Source organism: Lactuca saligna, chromosome 5 (assembly GCF_052625555.1).
Source record: "Lactuca saligna cultivar CGN05327 chromosome 5, ASM5262555v1, whole genome shotgun sequence".
Taxonomy (NCBI): Eukaryota; Viridiplantae; Streptophyta; class Magnoliopsida; order Asterales; family Asteraceae; genus Lactuca; species Lactuca saligna.
In genome coordinates this window covers 279291293-279317245 of record NC_136421.1, presented here as the reverse complement: position 1 = coordinate 279317245, position 25953 = coordinate 279291293, and the positions used below count along the sequence as shown (strand labels likewise).

The 25953-nt window shown below is 32.5% G+C and overlaps 1 pseudogene across 1 annotated transcript; it reads left to right on the top strand.

Moving 5' to 3' along the window:
• The first annotated feature begins 13202 nt into the window (after positions 1-13202).
• On the top strand, positions 13203-15119 carry LOC144998004 (transcription factor ORG2-like; annotated as a pseudogene). Its single transcript, XR_013660052.1, has 3 exons — positions 13203-13584; positions 13699-14087; positions 14750-15119. The product of XR_013660052.1 is annotated as a transcription factor ORG2-like (transcript).
• The last annotated feature ends 10834 nt before the right edge of the window (positions 15120-25953 follow it).

Genomic DNA, 25953 nt, shown 5'->3' with positions numbered 1-25953 from the left:
TTTTACAAAAATAATATAAATTATATTTATCATCCATTAATAAAAGAAATAAAAAAAATCGGTTCATATTCTATTTTAGGTAGATAATCATTATCGCTAAATTTTAGGAAATTAAGATTTGAATTTAATTTGTTTAAATTTAAAATAAATACACAATTACTAATATAGCCTTATAATATGATTGGTCCAGAAGTGTTCTCGCGTTCTCAACCTTTTAGGTGTTCTCATTTGATCATTTCCCTATATATATATATATATATATATATATATATATATATATATATATATATATATATATATATATATATATATATATATATATATATATATATATATATATATATATATATACACACACACACACAAAAACAAAAAAAAAATCTTGATATTTTAAATCTATACAAAATACTTAATTTATTTTCAAAATCATGTTGAATAGTCTCAACAAACTCCTTCACTATCAATTCACATTCTGTCCTAACATGTGAATCATACAACATTTGTAAATATAATATAAAAAATATAACTTATAATATATATATATATATATATATATATATATATATATATATATATATATATATATATATATATATATATATATATATATATATATATCTTTTTTTTATGTGAAAACTATAAATATATTACCTCAATAGGTGGGTATTCTGTCAACCGTCCACCAGACGCACCACTAGATTCATGCAATGATGGGATCACGTCAACCTGTTGTCCCGGTCTCGTGCTTTGACTATTTTCAACATTTTTAAACAATCCACCATAAACCTGGATATGGCCGATGATATTGGATATTGTCCGTGATCGCCCCCCGTGCTCGCGTCCCAAAAGTCTAACTAATGGGTCTTCCTTATTTTGAAAATAACTCTCATCCGCTATCATTCTTTTCTCTTCTTGTTCCTACGAAGAAAAAAATAGTTGAAAAGATATATTTACTAAAAAATCAAAATCTTCATAAATTGAAAAAAAATAATTGTTTACCAAAAATTGAAAATCTTTAATTGCCCATTGGGGAAAATCGTACGTATTGGTTTCTATGTTAATTAATGCAAAAGCCATTAAATATAATATAGACCGTTCATTTTGTATACGACACAGAAACTCGTATTTGGATACAAGTTGAGGCCATATAATATGTCTTTTTTTTTTTTAAGACCCTTCCATCAACTTCGTTCTAAACGTATAATGAATAACTTGTTCACATTGCTTTCTTTAGCTTTTGCACTTTTTTCCTTCACATATATCTACAAATTGTTAATAATAATAATAATAATAATAATAATAATAATAAATAAATAAATAAATAAATAAATAAACAATTAAAACATACCAAAAACTCGGTGATGGTTTTTTGTGCAACAAATCTTTCCCATACATCAGGTTGTATAAAATCATATTTGAGACAAGCATTCAATTCTTGATTCACAAAATTTGAAACAAGAAATTATTTAAAATTTGATGCAAGTTTCACAGCTTTCGTCTTCATATATTTTTCCTGATCATCGGACACGATGTTCCACTGTTTCTACAATTTCAAAACAAAAGAGATTAAACATAATAATTAATTAACAAGTTATTTATATATGCAATAAATTAAAATATAAATACCTTAGTTTCCAACCATAAATCTTTAAAATACTTTTCTCCAACTATACGCGACTCTATATCTATAGGAAAACTGCGTCGAACCTTCATGCCAAACCAAGAACTAAACTATGTTGGCATGCCATCGTCTGAGATATTATTTTTATCAAACTTCACATGATATTTTTCCGGAGTAATCTTTGACTTAAATGCAGCAATACCACGTTCACCTCTTTTTTTTGGTCGTACATTTTCCATTTTTACAAGCCTAACAACATTAAACAAATTAAAAATATTTTTATCCATGGATAATAAAAGACAAACATAACATAAGGACAAAAAACATAATCTAATACAATAGTATATTCCATGAATACAAAACAAGAATCCAATATAATGCAATGAAAAGAAAGCATCGATCCAATAAATTGGTAGATCCCATATATATGAGACCAAGTATTACATTTATGTATTCTAAAGATTCTAAACTATAATGTAAAGTAATAAGATTTTTTCACAACAACAAATTAATACTTTAAAGATTCTAAAAATTCTAAAGCTATACGACACAAGACAAGTGACGTTCAATTCTAAAAGATTCCAAACACTTTTTAAGAATAAACTTTTTGACAAGAAAGCAATATAAATACACCAACAACAAATCAATGTAAATATACCTTATACGACAAAGCAACTCAAAACAGAAAATGTGGCGCGGAGACTTGTGGAGGTTTCAAGACGAGAGCTATGGAGGTTTCCCGTGGAGACTTGTGGAGGTTCCCAACGTCAACTTAGCCGTCCACTAAAACCGGAATTTCCGTCGGCGACGGCAATGAGAGTTTTAGAAAAGAAGGGTTTACGAATCGCTATGGAGGTTTCCAAATGGCGCGCAGTGAAAAAATTAGAAAACCACAGGAGGGTAAACTTGAGTCGCCAGGTATTCCCGATTACTGTGGCCGGATGTATTGAGGCGGTGATATTCTTTTGATGCGGTTTCCACTAAAACCGGAATTTCTGTCGGCGACGGCAATGAGAGTTTTAGAAAAGAAGGGTTTACGAATCGCTATGGAGGTTTCCAAATGGTGCGCAGTGAAAAAATTAGAAAACCACATGAGGGTAAACTTGAGTCGCGAGGTTTCAATTTTTTGAGGCGGTTTGTTACTATATTATAAGGTGGTTTCTTTTTTGAGGCGGTTATCTTTTTTTGATGCGGTTTCAATTTTTTGAGGCGGTTTGTTACTATTTTATAAGGCAGTTTCCGATTATTTTTTTAATTTTGTTTTAATAATCAATTAATAATAAATAAGGCTTTAGGTATTTTTATGGTGCGATCATACCCAGTCATACTAGATAGAATATGGTTATATGTTACATGTTATGTGGTAGTAGTAGAGGGGTGAAATAGCCCCCAGCATCCGGACGAGAGGACCGAAGGGGGGGGGGGCAGCACCCAGGTATGCTAGGCAGCATCCGGTCGAGAGGACCGCTAGGGAGGCCAGCACCCAGATATATTGGGCAGTATCCGGTCAAAAGGACCGAAGGGGAGGCCAGCATCCAGGTATGCTAGGCAGCATCCCGTCGAGAGGACCGAAGGGGTAGGTCGGGCACCCTGATATGCATGACAGTATGTGTATGTTATGTGATTGCATGGTATGCAGTACGATAAGGGAACTCACTAAGCTTCGTGGTTATAGTTTACAGTTTTGGTTTTAGGTACCTCTTCAGCGAAGGGGAAGGAGCTGACGCGGTAGCGGCACGTCATACATATACTCATTGTTTCCCGCACTATAGATATTCTGGGATTGTACTCTGACATGTTACTATTTTTATGACTTGGGTTTTCAGATATGATACATTGTTCTTAGAGATGATGTGATTTCACAGTATTTTCTTAAGAATATTTTTATGAGTCAATTAATTAAATAAAATTTTTGGACTTGAAAATTGGGTCGTTACATATCCAGAGTTGGATTGAGTGTTCTAGCCTCATAACACCTTGCATGCACCTAAAGTTAGCAACTTTACATGCAAAGCTGGCATTAGAAGTCCAGATCTATGAGTTGAAGGTGTTGGAATGGACTGTAATCGACAGAATAGAGATGTCACAAGGTGGACTTGGCGAGTCAGTTCATGGACTCGACGAGTTGGGTCGCAAACCCATGACTCATCATGAACTTAGCTATATATATATATATATATATATATATATATATATATATATATATATATATATATATATATATATATATTTCATTTTACCAATAGATTGTACATTAATTGAATGTAAAAAATTAAAAAAAAAAAAAATACTACTCGTTGTTTTTTTAATTAAATAATTTAGTTTTTCTAAAAAGAAAATAACAATACATAATTATCTTTTCTAAAATACTACTCAATCAAAACTCAATAAGTTTTTATGAGTTTATCGATTTTTTGATGTTATTTTTAGCTTCTTTTATGTGTATTTTTTGAGGCGGTTTTGTATTTTTTGATGTTGTCTTTGTCTTTTGAGGTGGTTACTTTTATTTTTTAGGGGGGTTTCCACGTAAAAACTAGAAGTATATCTTTTGATGCGGTTTTCGTTTTTTTAGAGCGGTTTGGTTTATTTTTTGGGTGGTTTTCACCTAAAAAGTAGATTATCTATTTTTGTTAACAGATCAAGTAAATGAATGATACATTAAATGCCATCACAAGTGATCAAACACCAGAGATAAAAAAAAGTCTTACCTTATATATTTAAATGTTATTTGATATTTCTTATAACAATTATACAAACATTATAATTATCAAAAGATAAGGACAATATTGTTATTATTTATCAATAGATAGTATTTCATACAAAGGTCATGTAAAAACATCATTCAAAAATGAAAAAAACTCATCCATGCACTTAATCAACATATGTCCCTTCTATGTTAGATCGTACGAATGTTGTGCGTTCAGTATTATCGTAATTACCAGGTTCAATACCAACCAAAAATGGTGGTAGATCATCAAAGTGGTCGTATTCTTCTTCGTCAACGACATCATCAACACCAATAATATGTCGTTTGCCTTGTAAGGCGACGTGATCTTTTATCTTGCTCGGGTATTTGATATAGAAAACCTGTGTGACATGTTTTGCGAGAATGAATGGCTCAGATACATAGCCATTATTTGAAAGGTCAACAAGTGTAAAACCATCTTTATCAACTTGAACACCTATACGGTTATTCACCCATTTACATTTGAACACAGGAACAACGAAGTCATAATAATTCAACTCCCAAATTTTGTATATAGCACCATAATAAGAATCTTTGGCTATTCTTATCAAAGTATCATGATCCCGTCTATCGAATTCGATCGTTGATGCTATCATTGTAACTCCACTATTCCGCATTGTACTCTTTTCATCTTGATCTTTGGTGTAAAACGTATAACCATTAATGTCGTACCCTTGATAAGATTTAACTCTACAATCTGGCCCACGTCCCAACCTTTTCACGGTTTCATCAACATCCGTTTCCGCTAACTTCTTTTCCAGCCAACTCGAAAACTCTTTGTTATGATTGTTTATGTACCACATTTTTTCCTTACCCGGGTATTTCAACTTTAACATGTCCATGTGTTCATCAATGTAAGGAGTAAGACATTTTATGTGTTTTAGGACCACTAAATGTGCAACTTGTAACTCTTCATAAGTTGGCATGTTTATTTTGAAACCGACTCCTCCATTTCCTTCAAGTCGACCTGAATGACGAGTTTTTAGAACACCAACACTTTCGACATCTTTCATATAGCCTACAAAAAATATTAATATTATATATAATATATTATAGATTGTTATATCTGTAATATATTATTAATAGGATTACCTTGGCAGAACTCAATCACCTCTTCACAAGTATACCTTTTAACAATACTGCCCTCTGGCCGATTTCGATTTCTTACGTAACCTTTTAGGATACCCATGTATCTTTCAAAAGGGTACATGTACCGTAAGAATACAGGACCACAAGCCTTAATTTCTTGTACGATATGAGATATGAGTTGAACCATTATATCAAAAAATGAGGGTGGAAAGTACATCTGTAGTTCACAAAGTGTAACATAAACGTCTTTCTCCCATTGATCCAAATCTTCTACATCAATAACCTTTGAGTGAATGTTGTTAAAAAACAAACAAATCTTAGTGATAGAATGTCGGACATCATCTTGCAAAATTCCACAAATTGCGATAGGAATCATATGTGTCATCAAAACATGACAATCATGAGACTTCATTCCAAACAATTTACAGTCTTTCATCGACACAAATCTTTTATTGTTTGCATAATAAGTTGATGGGACCTTAATATCATGTAAACATTGACAAAACCTTATTTTTTTTTCTTTTGATGTAGTATAACAAGCAGGTGGGAGATAAACACCATTAGCACTCTGTTCGGGGGCAAGATCTTCACGTATCCCCATCTCGGCCATGTCCTTTCGGACATTAACCTCTTTAGTTTTATGCTTCATCTCTAATAATAAGCATATCAAGCTCTCACATACATTTTTTTCTATATGCATAACATCTAGATAATGTCTAACATCCAAATATCTCCAATAAGGCAATTAAAAAAATTTGACTTTTTTTTTTCTTTCCAAAGGGCATTTTTATCAACACGAAATCTTTTTCCCAACACAACATTTAAATTTGCAACTCGTGAAAATGCATCAAATTGTTTCCTCATCGTTCTGATCTCAATACTTCCATTAAAATCAATAGTTTTCTTCCTAAAATAGTGGCCCTTAGGAAGAAATCTTCGATGTCCCATGTATATAGTTTTTTTGGAATTTGTTAACCATATTGAGCTTGTTTGATATTCACAAACTGGACAAGCTTTCTTACCCTTTGTTTTGTATCCTGACAAGTTACCGTATGCTTGAAAATCACTTATAGTACAAAAAATCATGGCTCGCAATTGAAAGTGTTGTTTCTTATAAACATCATATACATCTACACCCGAACTCCAAAGAGTTTTTAAGTCATTAATCAAAGGAGACAAATACACATCAATATCGTTACCAGGTTGTCTCGACCCCTGAATCAACAACGACATCATAATGTATTTCCGTTTCATGCATAACCATGGTGGAAGATTGTAAATGCATAAAAGAACCGGCCACGTACTATGACGACTGCTAATGTTCCCAAAAGGATTGATCCCGTCTGAACTCAGCCCAAACCGTATGTTTCTCATCTCTTTTCCAAATTTAGGATTCTTCTTATCAATATTTCTCCACTAAGGTGAATCTGCAACATGTCTTAGTTTTTCGTCAGTTACACATTCTTCCGAATGCCAACAAAGTAACTTTGCTTCTTTTTCGTTTGAAAATAACCTTTTTAGTCTTGGTATAATAGGGAGATACCACAACATTTTAGCCGGTGGTGCATTTTTTGTCACATTATCATCTACTTCATCCGAATCTTTTTTCCGTTTATACCTCGATACACCGCAAAAAACACAATTATGTTTATTCTCGAACTCCTTTCTGTACAACATACAATTATTTGGACATGCTTGTATTCTTTCAACTTCCAATCCCATCGGACACATTAGCTTTTTTGCTTGATATGTAGAAATGGGTAATACATTATCTTCCGGAAGAATGTCATACAAAACCTCTAATAGACTTGTGAAACTTTTATCAGTCCATCCGTTTTTCGACTTTAAGTTAATCAGCATACATACCACATCGAGTTTCATAAATTTGGAACCGCTATATAACGGTGTTTCTGCTTCTTCAAATACGCGTTGTAACTTTCTTGTTCAACATCATCCATTTTAGTCTCCATGTCATCAAACATTTTATTAAATTGTCATTTGGGTTATTTGAATGATGATCATCTTCATCAACATATTAATCATTGTTGTATGTACTATTATGAATATTTATATTGCTCGACGATGTGCCACAATCAAGAAGTGTTTCTCCATGTCTTGACCAACAAGTGTAATTAGGCACAAAACCATTTTGCAACAAATGATACTTTATTTCTCCAATAAAATTAAACGTTTTAAAGTTTTTACAAAGGTTACAAGGACAAGAAATCAATTCATTTCCTTTATTCATGCGATTTGCTTTGGCAACCCTAATAAAAGTTCGAACACCCTCTATATAAAATTCAAAAAAACGTGAAGTTTTGTACATCCAATAATCACGATTCATCTGAAAATTAAAATAAAGAAACAAACAATGTAATATATCGATTTTCAACAAACAGGTTATGTAAATTTTAACATTTTAATAATCTATAAAAATCAATTTAAAAACAACAATTAAACAATCATTTAATAAATAAACAGGTAATATAACATCAAAAGAACAATAAAATTTAATTTACCTTTAATGAAGATAACTAGACAATTTAATGAGGCTATTTTGAGTTTTTGTCACTTGCAGAGGGAATCTTCGGCGAAGAAGAACGTTCGCATTTACAAAGAGAAACCCTCGTGCTGATAATAACTAGCTTTTAATTGATGCGTTTTTTGGAATATGACACCAAAAAATCGTAATTTAATGAAGCGGTTTATAAAAAAACGCACCAAAAAATGAAGCTAATAATCGTAATTTAATGAAGCTGATAATCACAATTTTAATTGATGCGGTTTTTGGAATATGGCACCAAAAAAATCGTAATTTAATGAAGCGGTTTATAAAAAACACACCAAAAAATCATAATTTAATAGTGTGTTTATAGCAAATAGCATCAAAAAAATCGTTTTAATGCTTCTTTTGGTGAACCGCATTAATAAATCTATTGGAGGAATTTTTCATTGATCTTTTAAGGCGGGTTTCATGTTTTTTTTATTGCTGCATGAATTTGATGAGGCGGTTTCCACATACAACCGCCTCAAAAAAAAAAAAATCGCACTAAAAAAGCTCTTATGTACTAGTTGTAACATCCCGGAATAGCAAGAGTAGAGTTGAAGGACTAAAAGTGTAAATTTTGAAGGGCAACTCGGGCGAGTCCGTGGATGGACTCGGCGAGTAGGGCTGCGACTTTGGTCGCGAGTCAAGTGGCCTACTCAGCGAGTCCAAAGATGGACTCGGCGAGTAGGTGCTGAGTGGAGAAAACCCTAAATCCGGGGAATGAGCCCTATTTAAAGAACATTATATCCTCTCCCCAGCCTCTTTGATCCCCCTTGAAGTCCAGAAACCCTAGAAAGCGTGATTGTGGAAGATTGGAGTGCTTTTGGAGCTTGGGGAGGTGTTTGTTGAAGAAATCTTGAAGGAGAAGAGGCTTGGATCAAAGGGCTTTGCTTGGATTCGAGTTTCATTGCAGTTGGGGCATTCTTTTGAGGTAATATCTCATTCTTGGGCTATTACTCATATGAATTCATCATTTTGAGGTTTATGGGGAGCTTATCTTTGTATGTTTTAGAGTTTGGAGGTTAGATTTGAGGTTGCTACCTCAGATCTGGAATGGGGAAGGCCTAGAGAGCATTAAAGTCCCTGTGTTTGAGTACTTAGTGAAGCCATCATGTCCCAAAACCTAGCTCTAAAGTGAATAAGGCCTATATCTCTTTGGATTCACGTAAAGTTTGCCACTTTACGTGATGGATGGATTGTAGGAGGCTAGATCTATGTTTTGGATCAATTGCATGGCCTGGAATGCTTCTGTATGGATTCAGACCGGTGGTACTCGGCGAGTCACATGGGTGGACTCGACGAGTTGCTTGAAGATGAGCTGGAACTCGACGAGTTGGATGAACAACTCGGCGAGTAGGTTGAAGATAGCCTTAGACTCGGCGAGTCTGTTCTTGGACTCGACGAGTCTTGTCGAAGAGTTCCAATATTTTCTGGTTGAGTCGAGAATCGGTGAGTCAAGGGATGACTCGGTGAGTTGGGTGCGAGTGGACTCAGAGTTGTTGGACTCGGCGAGTCTCGGGGTGACTCGACGAGTTAGGTCGCGGATTGAGGGAAGTTCTGAGCATAGGGACTCGGCGAGTCATCGGGTTGACTCAACGAGTAGAGTCAGTCAGGGGTTGACTTTGACTTTGTCCAAGGTTGACCAGTTGTCTTCCAGGGGTATTTTGGTAATTAAGGGTATTTATTGAGTTGAGTGTTTTGGTGTTCAGTGGAGGAGTTCGTGTCGGAGTTCGGAGCAGCGGGATCTTATCCTTTCAGCCGGCAGTTTCAAGGTGAGTTATCCTCACTATATCAACAGGGTCTAAGGCACCAAGGCCGACCCTTTATCGGATTGAGATCCGGGTATCTGTTGTTATATTATTGCTTGATATGTTTGCATCCGGGTAGTTAGGATGGTATCCGTTAGAGACCTGGTTAAGGTCGGTATCCTGGTATGTAGGGTGAGGCTATGCTAGTGACCGGTTGGGTCGGTATCCTGTTAGAGCATGTTGTGTTATGTGATCTGCTAGATCGGTTTGCCTGAATATGAATTGTTATGTGATTGTATGTTTATGTGCACATGGTTGTTTAGACTGGAGTTGGGTTAAGGCGGGTCCTGCTTCGTGCTGTAGGCCAAGATACCCAGGGCGGACTGGTTATTCCGAAGGCTCAGCGAGCGGTCCGGATAGGCTGTAGGCCCCACAAGGGCGGACCAGACGTGTCGAGGCTCGGAGAGTGGACCAGGCTGACTGAAGGCCCGATGCGGGCGGACCAGTCATACTGTAGACTCGGAGAGTGGACCAGGTGAGTTTAAGACCCGATGCGGGCAGACCAACCACACTGCAGACTCGAGAGACATGAATGGACTCGGAGGGTGGACAGGTGGACTGAAGGCCTTACAAGGCGGACCAGTACCATCGTAGACCCGATATGCATGGATGTTCTGTGATTCGTTATGAGTTAGCATGATATGTGTATGATATATGTGGTTAGTATTTTGGGGGTATCTCACTAAGCTTTCGGGCTTACAGTTGTGGTTTAATGTTTTTCAGGTTCTTCAGGAGACTGTGGCAAGGCGAAGGCGTGATCGTACTGCTCCTTGTGATTTTGTAGTAATGTGATTCTGGGAATACTCTAAATGATTGTATTGAAAACCTTTTTGTAATAATTTAATGGAATCGGGTTGGTTTTGAAAAATTTAAATTGGTTGGATTTTTCGGTTGTTACACTAGTGGTTTTCAAAGTAAAATTTTAAGGTGGGTTCACTCAATACCTTGGATTGTATATTCTTTGAGTAAGCTTATTCTCATTAACCTTGTTAGAGGGAGTTCACACAATGCTAAAGGAAAAGGTGAAGAGTTGGCATTAAAGTTAGGGATAAATGGTGAGATATTAGAAATCTAGCTGGATGTACATGGTAAAATATGGAAATATGCTAGCGAACTAATGGAGAGAGATGACAATTTGTGGATTGGATCTGTGGAAAATTACTATCAAACTAAAATCTATATCTATATCTATATCTATATCTATCTATATATATTTATAAAAAAATATTTTTTCTTTCATCAAATTCATTTGAAACTTTTATTATTTTTTAATTTCTTTGTAATAATGATTATAAGTTGGTTAATAAGGTTAAACAAATACCTAACATAAAGTGTAATTATATATAAACTAACTTTTAATATTAAAATAATATATTTACTTTTACGTATAAAGATATGTCTTTTAACTTTTAATACATTATACTTAATTTATTATTTTAACATGTTATTGTATGTAAATCGTTATCATTTTAAATGTATAATTTTTGGATAAAATACTTAAATTTTTAATTTAAATATAACATTACAGAATCAACTTAAATATATAATTTAGTTCAGCTTTAACAACCCAAATAATATTTTGTAAATAGTTAAAAGTGATAAATTGTAGTGTCTTTCTATTATTAATTATAAATTGGTTAATAAGGTTAAGCAAATATCTAACATAAAGTGTAATTATATATAAACTAAATTTTAATATTAAAATAATATATGTATTTCTACTTATAAAATTATGTTTTTTTTTTTTTACTTTTAACATATTATACTTAATTTATTAGATTTAATATATTGTTATATGTACTATTATCAGTTTAAAGCTATAACCTTTGAATAGTTTGGATAAAATACTTCAAGTATTAATTTAAATATAACATTAAATGGTCAACTTAAATATAAATTTAAGTTCCATTTAAAAAACCAAAATAATATTTTGTGAATAGTTAAAAATGATGAATTATAGTGTTATATGCAAAAAACCAAATAGTAATATCAATATAACTAAAATATTTGGTAAATATATTTTTATAATCATTAAAAGTTTTCAAATAACTAACTTAAAATAACTTACAATAACAATAGTTAAAAATAACTATATTTAAATGATTATATTATTACATTTAAAAACAGAAATCAATGTTTGATGTTTTAAATAATTATAATGATAAAAATTATAACGTTCAATTAATAAATTAAAAAAAATTAATTAGCAATAACCAATGTTCTAAATAACGTGAGGCGTGGTTTGGCGGTAAGGTAAAAGTTAAGCTATGACAAGCTTTGGCGAGTTATGACGTTTTTCAAGACGTGACTATTTTCTATATATTACAAGAGATAAATCATATAATTATTGATTTTTATCAAGTATATCAAGTTCTTAGAAGTATTATATTAGTATTTAATATAAAAAGTTAACAAAAACTCAATTATTTTACTCTCGATAAAAAAAAAAAAAAACTAAACTAAAAAAATTCGCGCCTTGAAAAAAACTCGCACCATATCGCGATAAGGCGCGCCTTGACACGTTATTTGGGCGCCACGCTTAACAAACCCGCCTTGGACGCTTTCGTAACGGCTACACCACGACTCACGCCATGACACGCCTTAAGGCGCGCCATGGCGCGTTTTTTAGAACCATGGCAATAACAACAACTATATAACATTAAACCATATATTATTTTTTATTTTCATTAATGAGTAATATACGAGTAAAGGGCATTCAAACGATCGAGATTACGCAATTTTAATAAATGTATATATTATAATATAATTTAAAATAATCAATATATTATATCAACTTAGTATACAAATTATTATATCAAATTTAACAACGTTATTATTATATTGAAAAAAACATATATTTGTAAAAATTTCAACTATATAAGTGTTTCTGTGCACGTATTCACCTAATAGCCTAGGTAATTATAGCCTTATAGCATAAGTAATTACCACGGAAAACGGAAAAAAAGTGCACGATGCTTTATAGCCTAAGTAATTACCACGGAGTTCAAAATTAATTGTCGCCTAACAAACTTAAATCAAAGTTAAATAAGCTTTTTCTGGTAGTATTTTTTTAGATTAAATTTATTTATTTCCCCATGACAAAACATAATTAAAGCACAATAAAAGTGTCTAGAGCTGACTAGGTAGTCCACATCCACGAAACAAGCCAAATAGTTTTTAGGTGGGCTATGAATAATTCATAAATTGGAAGAACGTATCAAGGGCTCGTGCCTCCTCCTGCTTAGCACACGCACATACTTCATTCTTCTGGAAACATGTGTTTTACACAAGCCAGAAGCTGTGAATAGCATGAATAAAATATACTTGGTGATAGAGAATAATAGTTTAAAATTGTATCCTGCACATATATATACATGACAACAACTAGACATCTTTAATATTTCTCATTGACAAACTGTCGGCAACAAGTTATTTCCTAAAATAACAAACAAAGCAAGAAAATATGCTTGCATTATCATCTCCTTTATTTTCAACACCCTATGGATGGCCCTTGGCTGATAACTTTTCCAAGGTTTGCGGTGCTCCAGATTCAACTCAATCACTTCTTGAACTTCATTCATCTGATCAACAGCTAGATTTTACGCCTGAAAATTCCAGTTCTTTTGGAGGAGCTGTAAATGGCGGAATGGGTGATAGTATGAGGGTGGTCAAAAAGCTCAATCATAATGCAAGTGAAAGAGATCGTCGTAAGAAGGTTAACCGCTTGTATGAATCTCTTCGTTCAGTGCTACCCATGTCAAACGATCGAAAGGTAGATAAACATCTTGTATCTCTTGATGTGAACTTTATGAAATATCCAATTCTTATAACTTGATTGTATCTTACTGGAACGAGACTAATTAGATGTATTCCCTTCTTTTGATAGAAAAGAGTAAGTATTCCTGGAATTGTATCATGCGCAGTGAAATACATTCCCGAACTACAAAAGGAAGTGGATACATTAAACATAAAAAGGAAAAGCTTTGGTCGTATTCATCATCAACTGAAAACATCTGCATCAAGAAACAAAGTGCTAAAGATGATATCATCGATGAAAAATCATTGATCGTTTCTTCTGTGAGTGTTTTAAGTGAGAAAGAAGCTGTCATCCAGCTGATTTTATCAACAAAAAGTAGTGGCAAGAACAAGGATATTGTCTTCTTGTCTAAGGTTTTGGAGAAATTAGAGGAGGAAGAAGATGGGTTTATTTTGCTAAATGCAACGACCTTCAAATGTGTTGGAGAAGGGATGCTGTTAAACACTATCCATTTTCAGGTACATATACCATCTTCTGTCTTGCATATTTTTAATTAATTACCATGTTGTTGGATTTCATCCTCAACATATGCATATGCTTTTTACAAAGCAAAGTGTCTACATTATATTCTTAATAGACACGACGATCTTTTAAGTTTACAAAATATAAGTCAAATATGCCAAAAAATGGTATATAAGTTATAATTAATTAATTAAGGTGCTCGATGCTGCGATAATTAAACGATATTGAATCTACCAAAATAAATTCTTTACCTCTGTTCTCTTACTGCAATTTAGGAGTGGATGTAAGTGGTTTATCATTTGAAAGAATATTGTATTCTATAGAGATTAATGATAATCATATATTAAAGTGGTTTCGGAATCTTTACTAGACACAATTGGTATATTTTAAAAATCAATGGATCAAAACTTGTAGAAATATAATATATGAGTATTATTGTAAGCACAGTTCACTTTAAATTGAAAGAATCTCAAAGGCTCGTATAAAAATAGTTGGTTTTCTACATTACTTACATATTTCTGGATCTACTATGCTGATAAAGCATACATGTTTCCTATATCAGATATATTAACAATTTTAGACAATTGCTAATTATTGAATAATTTTTATGATTAATTATTTCCTGCAAATAAGTATAATACTTTATTGTCTTGAACAGGTGCAAGGAAATAAGAAGATAGATGCCCAAAAGATGAAGGAGAAGCTCCGTTCTTTTCACCAACAATAAGATGAACTTTACTCACATTGGTTATAGGGATGATGTGTAGATTTTAACATATTTTAGTTAGCTGTCACTTGTTTTAACGGCGAATTGTATATATTAGTGTCAATAGGGAACATAGTATGAAATTATGTAACACTCCTCGTATCGGTTAAAAATTATACAGAATTTTTTTGAAAGTGTTTAGTAATTTAAAGGAAATAGTGCAAAATCTAGGTTTCAAATTATAGTTCAAACTTTAAACAATCCAAGTTTGAAATTTTATGATATGAGGGTGTACAATCTTTATCTATCCATCTCTTATATACCAGACCATTGTGGTTTAAAATATGACATTTCTCTTTAATTATATTGATTTGAAACTTCTTAAGTTTTTATCATATACTTTTTAAATGATTATTTAATTGAAATATTTTTTGTCTATATAGGAAACATCTCTCTCTCTCTCTCTCTCTCTCTCTCTCTCTCTCTCTCTCTCTCTCTCTCTCTCTCTCTCTCTCTCTCTCTCTCTCTCTCTCTCTCTCCTTTTGTTTTATTTTTGTTATCTACATGAGAATGAAAAGTTTTCAAATTTGTAGTGTTCATGAGCAAATCCAAAATATTTTCCTTTCTTCTTTCCACATCCTTTTTTCTTATATTTTCTTAAAACTTTATAAAATTTGTAGTGTTCATGAGCAAATCCAAAAGATTTTGCTATTTAGATATGATAAAGAATTGTCTCAATGTTATACATTTAGAGCCAAAAGAAAAATGTTGTTAATTTTGATGTATTATGCATTGAAAATAGGTTTGTGAAAGAAAAAAGAAGATAAAAACAATGAAAACTTTTTAGGTAAAGGTTGTACATTTATACCTAAAGGAAAAGTGTTATGAATTTTGATGTTTTTGAAGTGTGTTTAAACAAGAATTGTGTTTTGAAGGGTTCTCTTCACATTGATGAAATACGTCTTGGAATAGTGTTAAAGGTCATTAACTATTGATAATATTTCTAATAATAGCAGGGTCCTTTTGGGTTACCATCAAGACCCAAATTGAGTAGAATAAATAAAAGGAGAAATTGGTTTATTAATTATTATGGTTAATAATTAATTAGAAACTAATTTGAAATATATTTTGGAAATATATCTTGGGAATTAATTAACAGTTTAATTAATTAAAGGGTTGAATGTTCATTAATCGATATTTGGTTAATTAAGAATTTTCCAGAACCCTTATGGAATTAGGGTTGGGTGAAAATCACTCCATCCGATATAGGAAAGGAGTGAAATTTCGTGGTTATGCCTCTATCCCATATGGGAAGGAGTACTAAACCTAAGGAGACATCCAAGACTATAAATATGGCCTTAGGGATTCCTTTCCTCCTTGTACCTTGGCTTGAAGTGTTCGCCAACCCTTCTTCCTCCTCCCATAGGGACGATTTCTAACCCTTTTTGGGTTTGGGAAATTGACCCTTCTCCTAGTTATTTTTATTCCACTCTTTGGTGTCATTGGGTGTGATGCCATTAGAGGGATTCTGGTTTGGGTCCTTTCATCCACGCAACTTCATGGAGGTTCAAGATCTCAAGCATGGAGATCAAGGGCTACATAAGAGGTACGTTTTCTTACTTATGTTTTAGTTTTCTAAGGTTGATGTAATTAACATGAAGCCATAGATCCATATGATACATGTACACTTAGGTATATCGTTGTTTTGATTTTTTCGTTGCCTAGTTTTACAGTGTATTTGATGCATAGAAAACCCAACAGTGGTATTAGAGCCATTGGTTCATGGTTACCTTCACCCTAGATCCATTTTTTTCTGAAAAATAATTGTTTGAAATTGAATGGTAGAAGGATTATTGAAAAATTCGTAATTGATAATACCTTAGTCGCAGCTCACGACGTGAGACGTAAGAGCTCACGACGTGAATTAGGGTTTTGCATTTTTTTTTTTGTCATTTTTCAAATATGTAGCTTTGATAAACATGGATGAATACCTAATTTAAATTGTTTTTGAATCTGGAAAATTGATAAATATTATTTAAATATGTTTATTTGAATTTGAATATTTATTTGATTATTTGAATTTGTATATTTATCTATTATTTAAATAGTGAATTTAATATTTAATATTATTTGTAATAGACAACTAAATTTAAAGAATTTTAAATTTACCCCTTGTATATATATATATATATATATATATATATATATATATATATATATATATATATAGAATTGTGTTTATTTAATGTATAAGAAAGTTATAACATGTGCCCTCGGGTGTTTAAATATTGACATTGTTAGTCTTACCTTGACTAGGTTTACCGATTCTAACGTAAGGGTTTAAGGAGGTCTCTTTGATTCCTAATGAGGTCGGTTTTTAATATGCTTCGCGCTTACCACCCTCACCGGCCATATTGCATTTTTAGAATTAAGTTACCGAAAAGGTTTGATAGTGACAATGGTCAATCTAAAAGTATTCTAAATACAAGTATAAAACAAAATCCTATTTTATTAATAAAATGTGAGTTTATATTATCCATGAAAATTGCACATTCTCTTTATGTTCTGTTGGTGGAGCTCGTGTGGTTAACCGACACATCAATCTAGAATATAGTTGAGAATGAAATGGAACTCGGGAATCTCAAGTGTAACTTAAGGCAGGGACCATGCGATTTTGCAAGGTTAATTCTCAATCTATTTAATGTGAATAATATGTTATCCATAAAAGTTGTACATTCTCTTTATAACTTGTTAATGGAGCTCGCGTGGTTAACCGGCACATCAATTTGAGAGTATAGGTAGAAAATGATGTGCAACTCGTGAATCTCAAGCGTAACTTGAGCCGGAGACCATGCGAGTTTGTAAGGTCGATTCACTATTTGTTCAGTGATCCGCGACGACCCCGTCATTGAATTTGAGATGAACATAATATGAGATTAACATGCCATTGATAGTCAATGAATCTCAAAGATCTGGGAATTTTGTGGTGATCGAAATTGGCAAAGGGATTTGTCTACCTAAATAGCTTTATGGTGTGTTTATGGCATCCCTTTACACATCATGGAGCCAAATATGGATCCTAGCCTTCTAAAATAATTTTATTCAAGGTGATTATTTTCTAAGGGTAAGTAAAACAAACTTTAATGGAATTTGTTATTGAATGATGTCTATAACCTTATCCACTAAAATCTACTTCTATAAAACCTTTGAAAGGATTAGCTATGAGGATGACTAATCTTGTCAATTTTGTAGTTTAGGAATAGTTCTCATAAACGAAAGGAAAGATCACGCCTTTGTTAAATCACTTCCTAGGTTACTTCAAACATTGCATTCTAAATTGTTAGAAAGAGAAATTATCAAATGTACGTTGAAAATTGATATATTGAAGTAAAATGGAATTTCCTTGAGTTAGGAGTTGACTAGGGTTAATCAACTAGCTGGCATGTACATATAATCAATTCATTTTGACTTTTGATATGAACAACTTGGAATGACCATGAAGGAGTTGTGTAGCATGTTGAGGCTCCCTTTTGGAATTAACATGGAAATCATAGAAATTCATACTTCAAAACACTCCCATATTTTACTATCATGAATAGAAGTGTCAAGAAAAGGAAAGCCAATTGCCCATGGTTTAAAAGGCGATTAGTATACCTAATATATGCCCTAATACCTAGGACAAAGGAAGGCTTACTCTAAAACATGTTCTGATAGCTACTCGTTTCTATAACAAGAAAAGGACTAAACTTGCCCAAATGTATATTTAAGGTGAAAGGACCGAAACATGAAGAAGTTAAATTTGGTAATGGATCACGATCCCGTGCTACTTTCCATAGGATCAAAAGATAACTAGTTCTTCAATGTTTGGTATTCAATATATGGATTTATAATGCCATCAAAACATTACTTCTAAAACTGAAGTATTTTACTAAGGATTAGTACTAAAATTTGCGAGAATGTGCAGTTGCTAAAATGAAGTAAGAAGACTAAAACATAGAGAAAATAATTTGATCATGAATGCCAAGCACTTGCTACATTCATAGGATCAAAAGAAAACTCTTTTCAAAATATGTAGTCTATGGTATTATAATTGAAATTGTTTATACTATGATTCATGAGATAATTCTGACTTATTTAAATGTGGAGCCTTTTAACATGTTAAATTTCATGATATCTATGAAGATAGTATAGTAGCAATAGTTCAAAATTGATTTGAACATTTGAATAAGGTGTATTATTGAGAATATCTGTTGATGTTAGTTCAACTAATGGATTGTTCAGATTGACCATAGTAAGTACTTATTCAAATACATCTAAATGTTTGGGTGAAATGTATTTTTGGAATCATAGTCTTGGATACATAAATGTGAAATGCATTACCAAATATCCAGTTGGATCGGATTTTGGATATCATTCGACCTCGAGTCTTATGATAAATGCAAATCTTGTTTATCAAGATAAATGATGAATGCATCACCGGGTGATGTGAATATCTGTTGGAATTAGTTTTCACTAACGGACCGTTCAGATCAACCATCATACATGGTGAGACCAACTTCGTATGAATGTGAGTCTGAAACCTTTCAGGTGCTCAGAGCTCTCATAAAGCGAAAATAAGAATCAACTTCATAATGAGAATCTCAGTCCGAACTTTATATATCATTTGAGGAATTGTGAAAGCTTTTCACGATCTATTTCCACCTAGAACACTGCCACTAAGAAGTTTTAGTTGGTTAGAGAAACAAAACATTAATTGATTTTGTACTAGATGAGTCGCACTGTGTTTGCTAACAATTCATTGATTGTACCATGAATAATGTTACACGAAGTCCTTTAGTCTTGTGCCAACTAAGTAGGTTCTTGAAACACTCTATGATATGTGAAGTGGGATTCTATCCTCACTGCCATATATGGAGGTCTACGAGTATGAGGCTTATGCTCGTCATGAAATGCTCGAAAATCTAGAACTTTGAATAGAGATGTGTTATCTTGTTGGTGAACCCATCAAGAATTTTGGATAACTGTTTAACAATCCTTATGAGAACAAAGTGTATGTTGTTTGAAAGGCAATCTTCCGAGAGAGGGAGCTGATTTCCAAAAGGGCTAGTGGGAGCCACATTGCTCTTGATAAGATTTGAGAGTTAACGAACGAAGAGCCTAATGTTGGAGATAGCATTCAATTTAGAATGGAAAGATCTATTAAGGAAACTAACATATTTCCACTTTTTCCTTATAGATCTGATAGAAGACGTCTTAAACCTAGTTATATAAGAGTTTATATTATAGTAGGCCCTAAAGGCTACAACATGGAAGGAAGACTTGGAAAGAGAGATTCAATCCATGTATGTTGTAGATCAAGAACTTGACCATAACCCTTAGGTGCAAGTGGATCTTAAAGTAGAGATAATCATGGATAGGAACAAGCACACAATTAAACCAAGATAGGTTTTGAAGGATGTGTAAGCTTAACAAGTTCATTTATGGACCAAAATAAGCATCTCGCGAGTGGGATCATTATTTCAATGAGAAAGTTCAAAGAGTTTAAATTTCGAGAAATAAGGATAAGCCATATATATGTCAAAGCTAGTGGGAGTAATTGGAATCTTTGTTTCAATGAGAAACTTCAAGGAGTTTGAATTTCGAGAAACATAGATAAGCAATATATATGTCAGTGCTAGTGGGAGCACTGTAGGCACCCTTGTATTGTACAGAGACAATGTACGATTTGTAGGAAATTATATTATAACTTAGCAAGTGTAAAAGCTTGGCTTGGTATGAGAACTATTTCGCTATGATATACATGGGATATACAAGACACGTGCATAATAAGGATCTATGGAGATAGATCAAAGTGATTCATTGGATTAAGCCAAAGTACATGGAATGTTGAGGAAACTCGAAAAGTAATTTAGGCTTATTACAATATGGCATGACATTAAGCAATGCTAATGTCCTGGTTCAACTATTGAGCTAAAGCAAATGATTCGTGTCCCACATGCTTCTGTTATGGGATCCATCAAACACGCCATGACATGTACCACATCTAATGACTTGTATGCCTCATGCAACACAAGTTGGATTAGTTCAATTTTGGCAAGAATCAATAAATCAAGATCAAGAACATTCTTAAGTGTCCTTGGAGGAAAGAAGATATGATCTTGATAGTACAGAATAGATCATTGTAAGAGTTACATTGATGATAAGTTCCATACTAATAAAGACGTTTCCGTTTGCAGTCAGATTTCGTGCTTCTCTGAATGGTGAAGTTTTAGCTTGGAAGAGTACCAAGTATTACACCAAAGTGGATTTTGTAAACTTAGAGTATGTTGTGGTTGGTTAAATTACAAAGAAGACAATGTGGCTAAAAGAGATTCATTAGTGACATCTTTGTTGAAATTCAATCATTGATGGTCCTTATGAAGTTTCTTGTGACTTTGGGTGAACTTACCTCGAGTATGGATCCCAAGTCACACAAGATCATATTACACATACTCAATAAGTACCAACACTTTTGATAGTGAGTCAAATGTAAAGACATCGTAGTCAATATTTCGTATCGAAAGATAATCTTGTCGATCCATTCCATAAGCCGATGTCATTGACCAAGTCTGATAGTCAGACAAAGTCTAGAGGCATTAGATTTGCAAATGAATTGTATTAAATACTCATAGCTTGGTTTGTTATAAAACCCAATAACCTTAAAGAAATATAAGTTTTAATTTGATTTGGCGATTATTAAGTGGTGATCTTAATATATGATGGAGTTCGGTCATTTCAATTAGCCTATTACTGCATTCTCACTTTTACATGTTTAGAACCCACTTCCCGAGTACTGATTTACTCATACGTCCACAGTTAGTCATACTAGGAAGTAAGTAGTGATTCAAGACTGTCATGAGGATTAGTGGATTGTCCATATTGATTGGTCATAGCAAAGAGATTGTGTTGACACTCATGAGTGCTTAATAGAGATTTAAGTATTGGACCAACCCACGCTTAGAGATTACTTAATGGATTCAGTCACGAGTAATTCTAAGATGATAATATCTTCTATTCTTCAAACCTAGATACATGTGGGGTTTTGCTCTATGATTCTGTTATGCATTGGACTACTCCAACGCTGACCGTAACTGGTAGTTATAAAGGGTATGTCCGTGTGTGACATGATGAAATAGAAAGAAACTATGTAGTCAAAGTTTATTCGTTCCTTTTGCCTTAATAGGAGAAGCGATATCTATGGACCCCTCGATGATTTGGTGCTGACATCTAAAGTGCTTGGCCGAGCTCTGACTGGAATTGATGTGCTCAATTTAGTAGTCAGATGCAGTCGTCACAAATCTATATCGGGAAACATAATCTTGAATTCTTGGGATTTACCATTATCCATGTCTCGAATTCATACAGATATCATAGAACGACGGGATAGTTGATCACTTAACTAAGGGCTAAATCTTGATTAGATCAAGAATTCGGTAGTTGCATTGGATGGCTAACTCTCTGTTGATTATTGGAGAAATATTAGTCCTCATATAGTTGATGACTTATCCAAGTGGGAGACTATTGGAATAGTATCCAAGGTCATTAACTATTAGTAATATTTCTAATAATAGCAGGTTCCTTTTAGGTTGCCCTCAACACCCAAATTAAGTAGCATAAATAAAAGGAGAAATTGGTTTATTAATTATTATGGTTAATAATTAATTAGAAACTAACTGGAAATATATTTTGGAAATATATTTTGGGAATTAATTAACAGTTTAATTAATTAAAGGGTTGAATGTTCATTAATCGATATTTGGTTAATCAGGAATGTTCCAGAACCCTTATGGAATTAGGGTTGGATGAAAAATACTCCATCTCATATGGGAAAGGAGTGAAATTTCGTGGTTATGCCTCCATCCCACATGGGAAGGAGTACTAAACCTAAGGAGGCATCCAAGGCTATAAATATGGCCTTAGGGATTCCATTTCTCCTTGCACCTTGGCTTGAAGTATTCGCCAACCCTTCTTCCTCCCATAGGGATGATTTCTAACCCTCTTTAGGTTTGGGAAATTGACCCTTCTCGTAGTTATTTTTATTCCACTCTTTGGTGTTATTGGGTGTGATACCATTAGAGGGATTTTGATTTGGGCCCTTTCATCCAAGTAACTTCATGGAGGTTCAAGATCGCAACCATGGAGATCAAGGACTACATAAGAGGTATGTTTTCTTACTTATGTTTTAGTTTTCTAGGGTTGATGTAATTAGCATGAAGCCATAGATCCATAGGATGCATGTACACTTAGGTATATCGTTGTTTCGATTTTTCCGCTGCCTAGTTTAAGAGTGTATTTGATGCATAGAAAACCCAACAATGAGTATATTAAACTATGAATGTCAATGTCTTTGAAGTGTGTTTTTGATAGAAAAAGAATGAGATCATGAAGTGGTTTTTGATTGGTTTTATTCATAGTGATGAAAATATAAATGTTTGAATTCATTTGCTTCATGACTCTTTTTTTGTGTGGATATTAAAATAAAGCTATAAGGAATCTATGGATGTTATTGTTTTTTTGTTATTGTCTTGACTTTTATTTTAATGACATAATTCTTTTAATTCTTATATTTTTTTGGGTTGTACTTTTAAAAATCTTCATATCATAATGTTCAACTTCCAAAATTTTATTACAAAAAGGTGTCCGGAAGAATTTATATTTTGATGATTCTGCTATTGTAATTTAACTCATATAAATATAATTATTTTTACTGATTGCATATTGGGGTTGAAAGTTATGACTATTAATTATAAATAAGAGATAATTATTATTTGTAAAATTGTAGGGCCTTAAGTTTGTCTATATTTCATATTCCAAACATATTTTTATAATTGAATACATATAAATGTGAGTAATTTTATTCGGTAGTTATAAATATGTTGTCTTAAATATATAACTTTGTAGTATATACTTGATTAATATGTTTGTAGAGCAAAAGTGTCATACACTCTTATATAAATAAATACACAAAATTAACATATACACATAATTTTGTTTTTTAAAATTGGTTGAAAGCTTTTGGTATAATATTTTGTTTAGATATTAGATGATTATATTATTCATTTAATTTAGTAAACAAAATTTAAATATTTTAATCATATTTAACTAAATCTCATAAGCATCAATTAAGTAAGATAAATGAAAAAAAAAAAAAAACTTTTTATTTGTAGTGATTTAATTCTAAATAACATTTAATTGAAAAATTAAATTCGAAAATTTAAAATATTAAAATAAAACTTGAATGCAATTAATAAATTTTCATTATATCAATATGGTTAAAGATATATGTTTTAATTATTGAATAAAAAGATACAGGATCTATGGATATGAGTTTCACTCGATTTAGTTTGAAAATAGATGAAACCATAGTATTAAATAATCTCAAATAAAAACCACAAAATCATAAAAAATAAAATGAAAGTGCAAGTAAATAGCCGTGAATTAGGATCCAACTTTGTTCATTTGTAAGCACTTATATCACGTGAAAAAATAATAGCGGTAGCTTATGAATTTCACAATCTAATGTATGCAAAGATATGATACACATGCATTGCTATTTATAAAATATAAAGAGTCTGAATGTTTTTTTTGGAGAAAAATGAACAAATAATGAAGAATAAAACTATGATTTCTAATGGGGCAGGTGATAAACACACATGAGGTTTCTTCAACCTTTTGATATAGACTTCAAAAGCAAATTCTTTTGAAATTGTCACCTTTTCAAATGCAAAAATGGATGAACTGCATAAACTATAAGAATACCATTCTTCCAAAGAACATAGCCATATGCAAAAGTAAAAATGATAACTACATAAATAAAGTAAACAATAATCTTTTGAAAAAGTTACTGCATAAGAAAATAGTAAATAGAAATCCAATCAATCTTCGCATATGATAATTTCTAATTGAACTCTAATTACAAAGTGAGAAAATTACCGTCATACCCGACTAGAGCGGAAACACGGGGCATGACAATACAAAGGGTCTCATAGCATAAGTTAAAAGACAACACCAAACATAGTATTAAAAACTTTACTAATTATAATAAGTTTGAACAACTTTTAAAAGTAATTACAATGTATTAAAATAGAACAACACATGCAAATGCTCCTACAAGTGTTGTGTCTCTACATGCCTCTTAGTAGGTGATTCCTGAAAAAGCATGTAAAATGAGCGTCAACTATAAAAATAGTTGGTATGTTCACAAATTAAAAATAATATCAGTTTCATGAATCGAAATCAAAATTTTGATAAAAGTTTCCATAAAATAAAAATATACTGCTAAAATGAGTAAATAAGTTTGCATAAACAAATTTCGTTGTCATCATGAGAATTAAAGTATGTTGCCCAAATGCGATGCAACATTCATATCCTCATTAGAAATAAAGTTCGCTAAAACAAGTAAACAAGTTTCATTGCTATAATGAGCAAACAAGTTCATTGCTACAAGGAGCAAACAAGTTCATTGCTAAGACAAGTAAATAAACTTCTAGTAATAAAAGTTTATTGCTATAATGAGAAACAAAGTTCGTTGCTATAATAAGAAACAAAGTTCATTGCTATAATAAGTAAGCTAGTTTGTACGTATATGAGCAAATAATTAGTTCACAACCAAGGCTATGACTGATACCTTACCAAGATCTATGCTTATCGTTCCATAGATGAATATGGTATCATGCACTCGAGCAATCGTGCGAGTGAAGAGTTATCAATTCCTAATAGCGGTATCCATAATGACCATTGGCTCAAAGAGTTAATGGTTGGAGTAAAGTGTAAGGGACTTAAGACAATAAGGCCTCATGTTTCAAGTTGCATACAAATACATAGCAAAATATCAGAAAATATAGCAATAAAGTTTGATACAATTCAATATAGATACAACAAACATAAATAGTTAGGACATGCTTTTCCACCCCAAAACATTTAGAAACCGAAAATAGGGGGAGGCGTGAATAATCACAATGCATTGAGATGATACAAATGATTCCTTGAACTACGTTCCACTTGTACCCTTATCGATTCCTACATGATGTTTTACACTAATGAGTTTAATCGAAATCTAATACTAGTATACTCACTACTACAATAGAATTATGCCAATATTGTGTCAAAATTGTGAT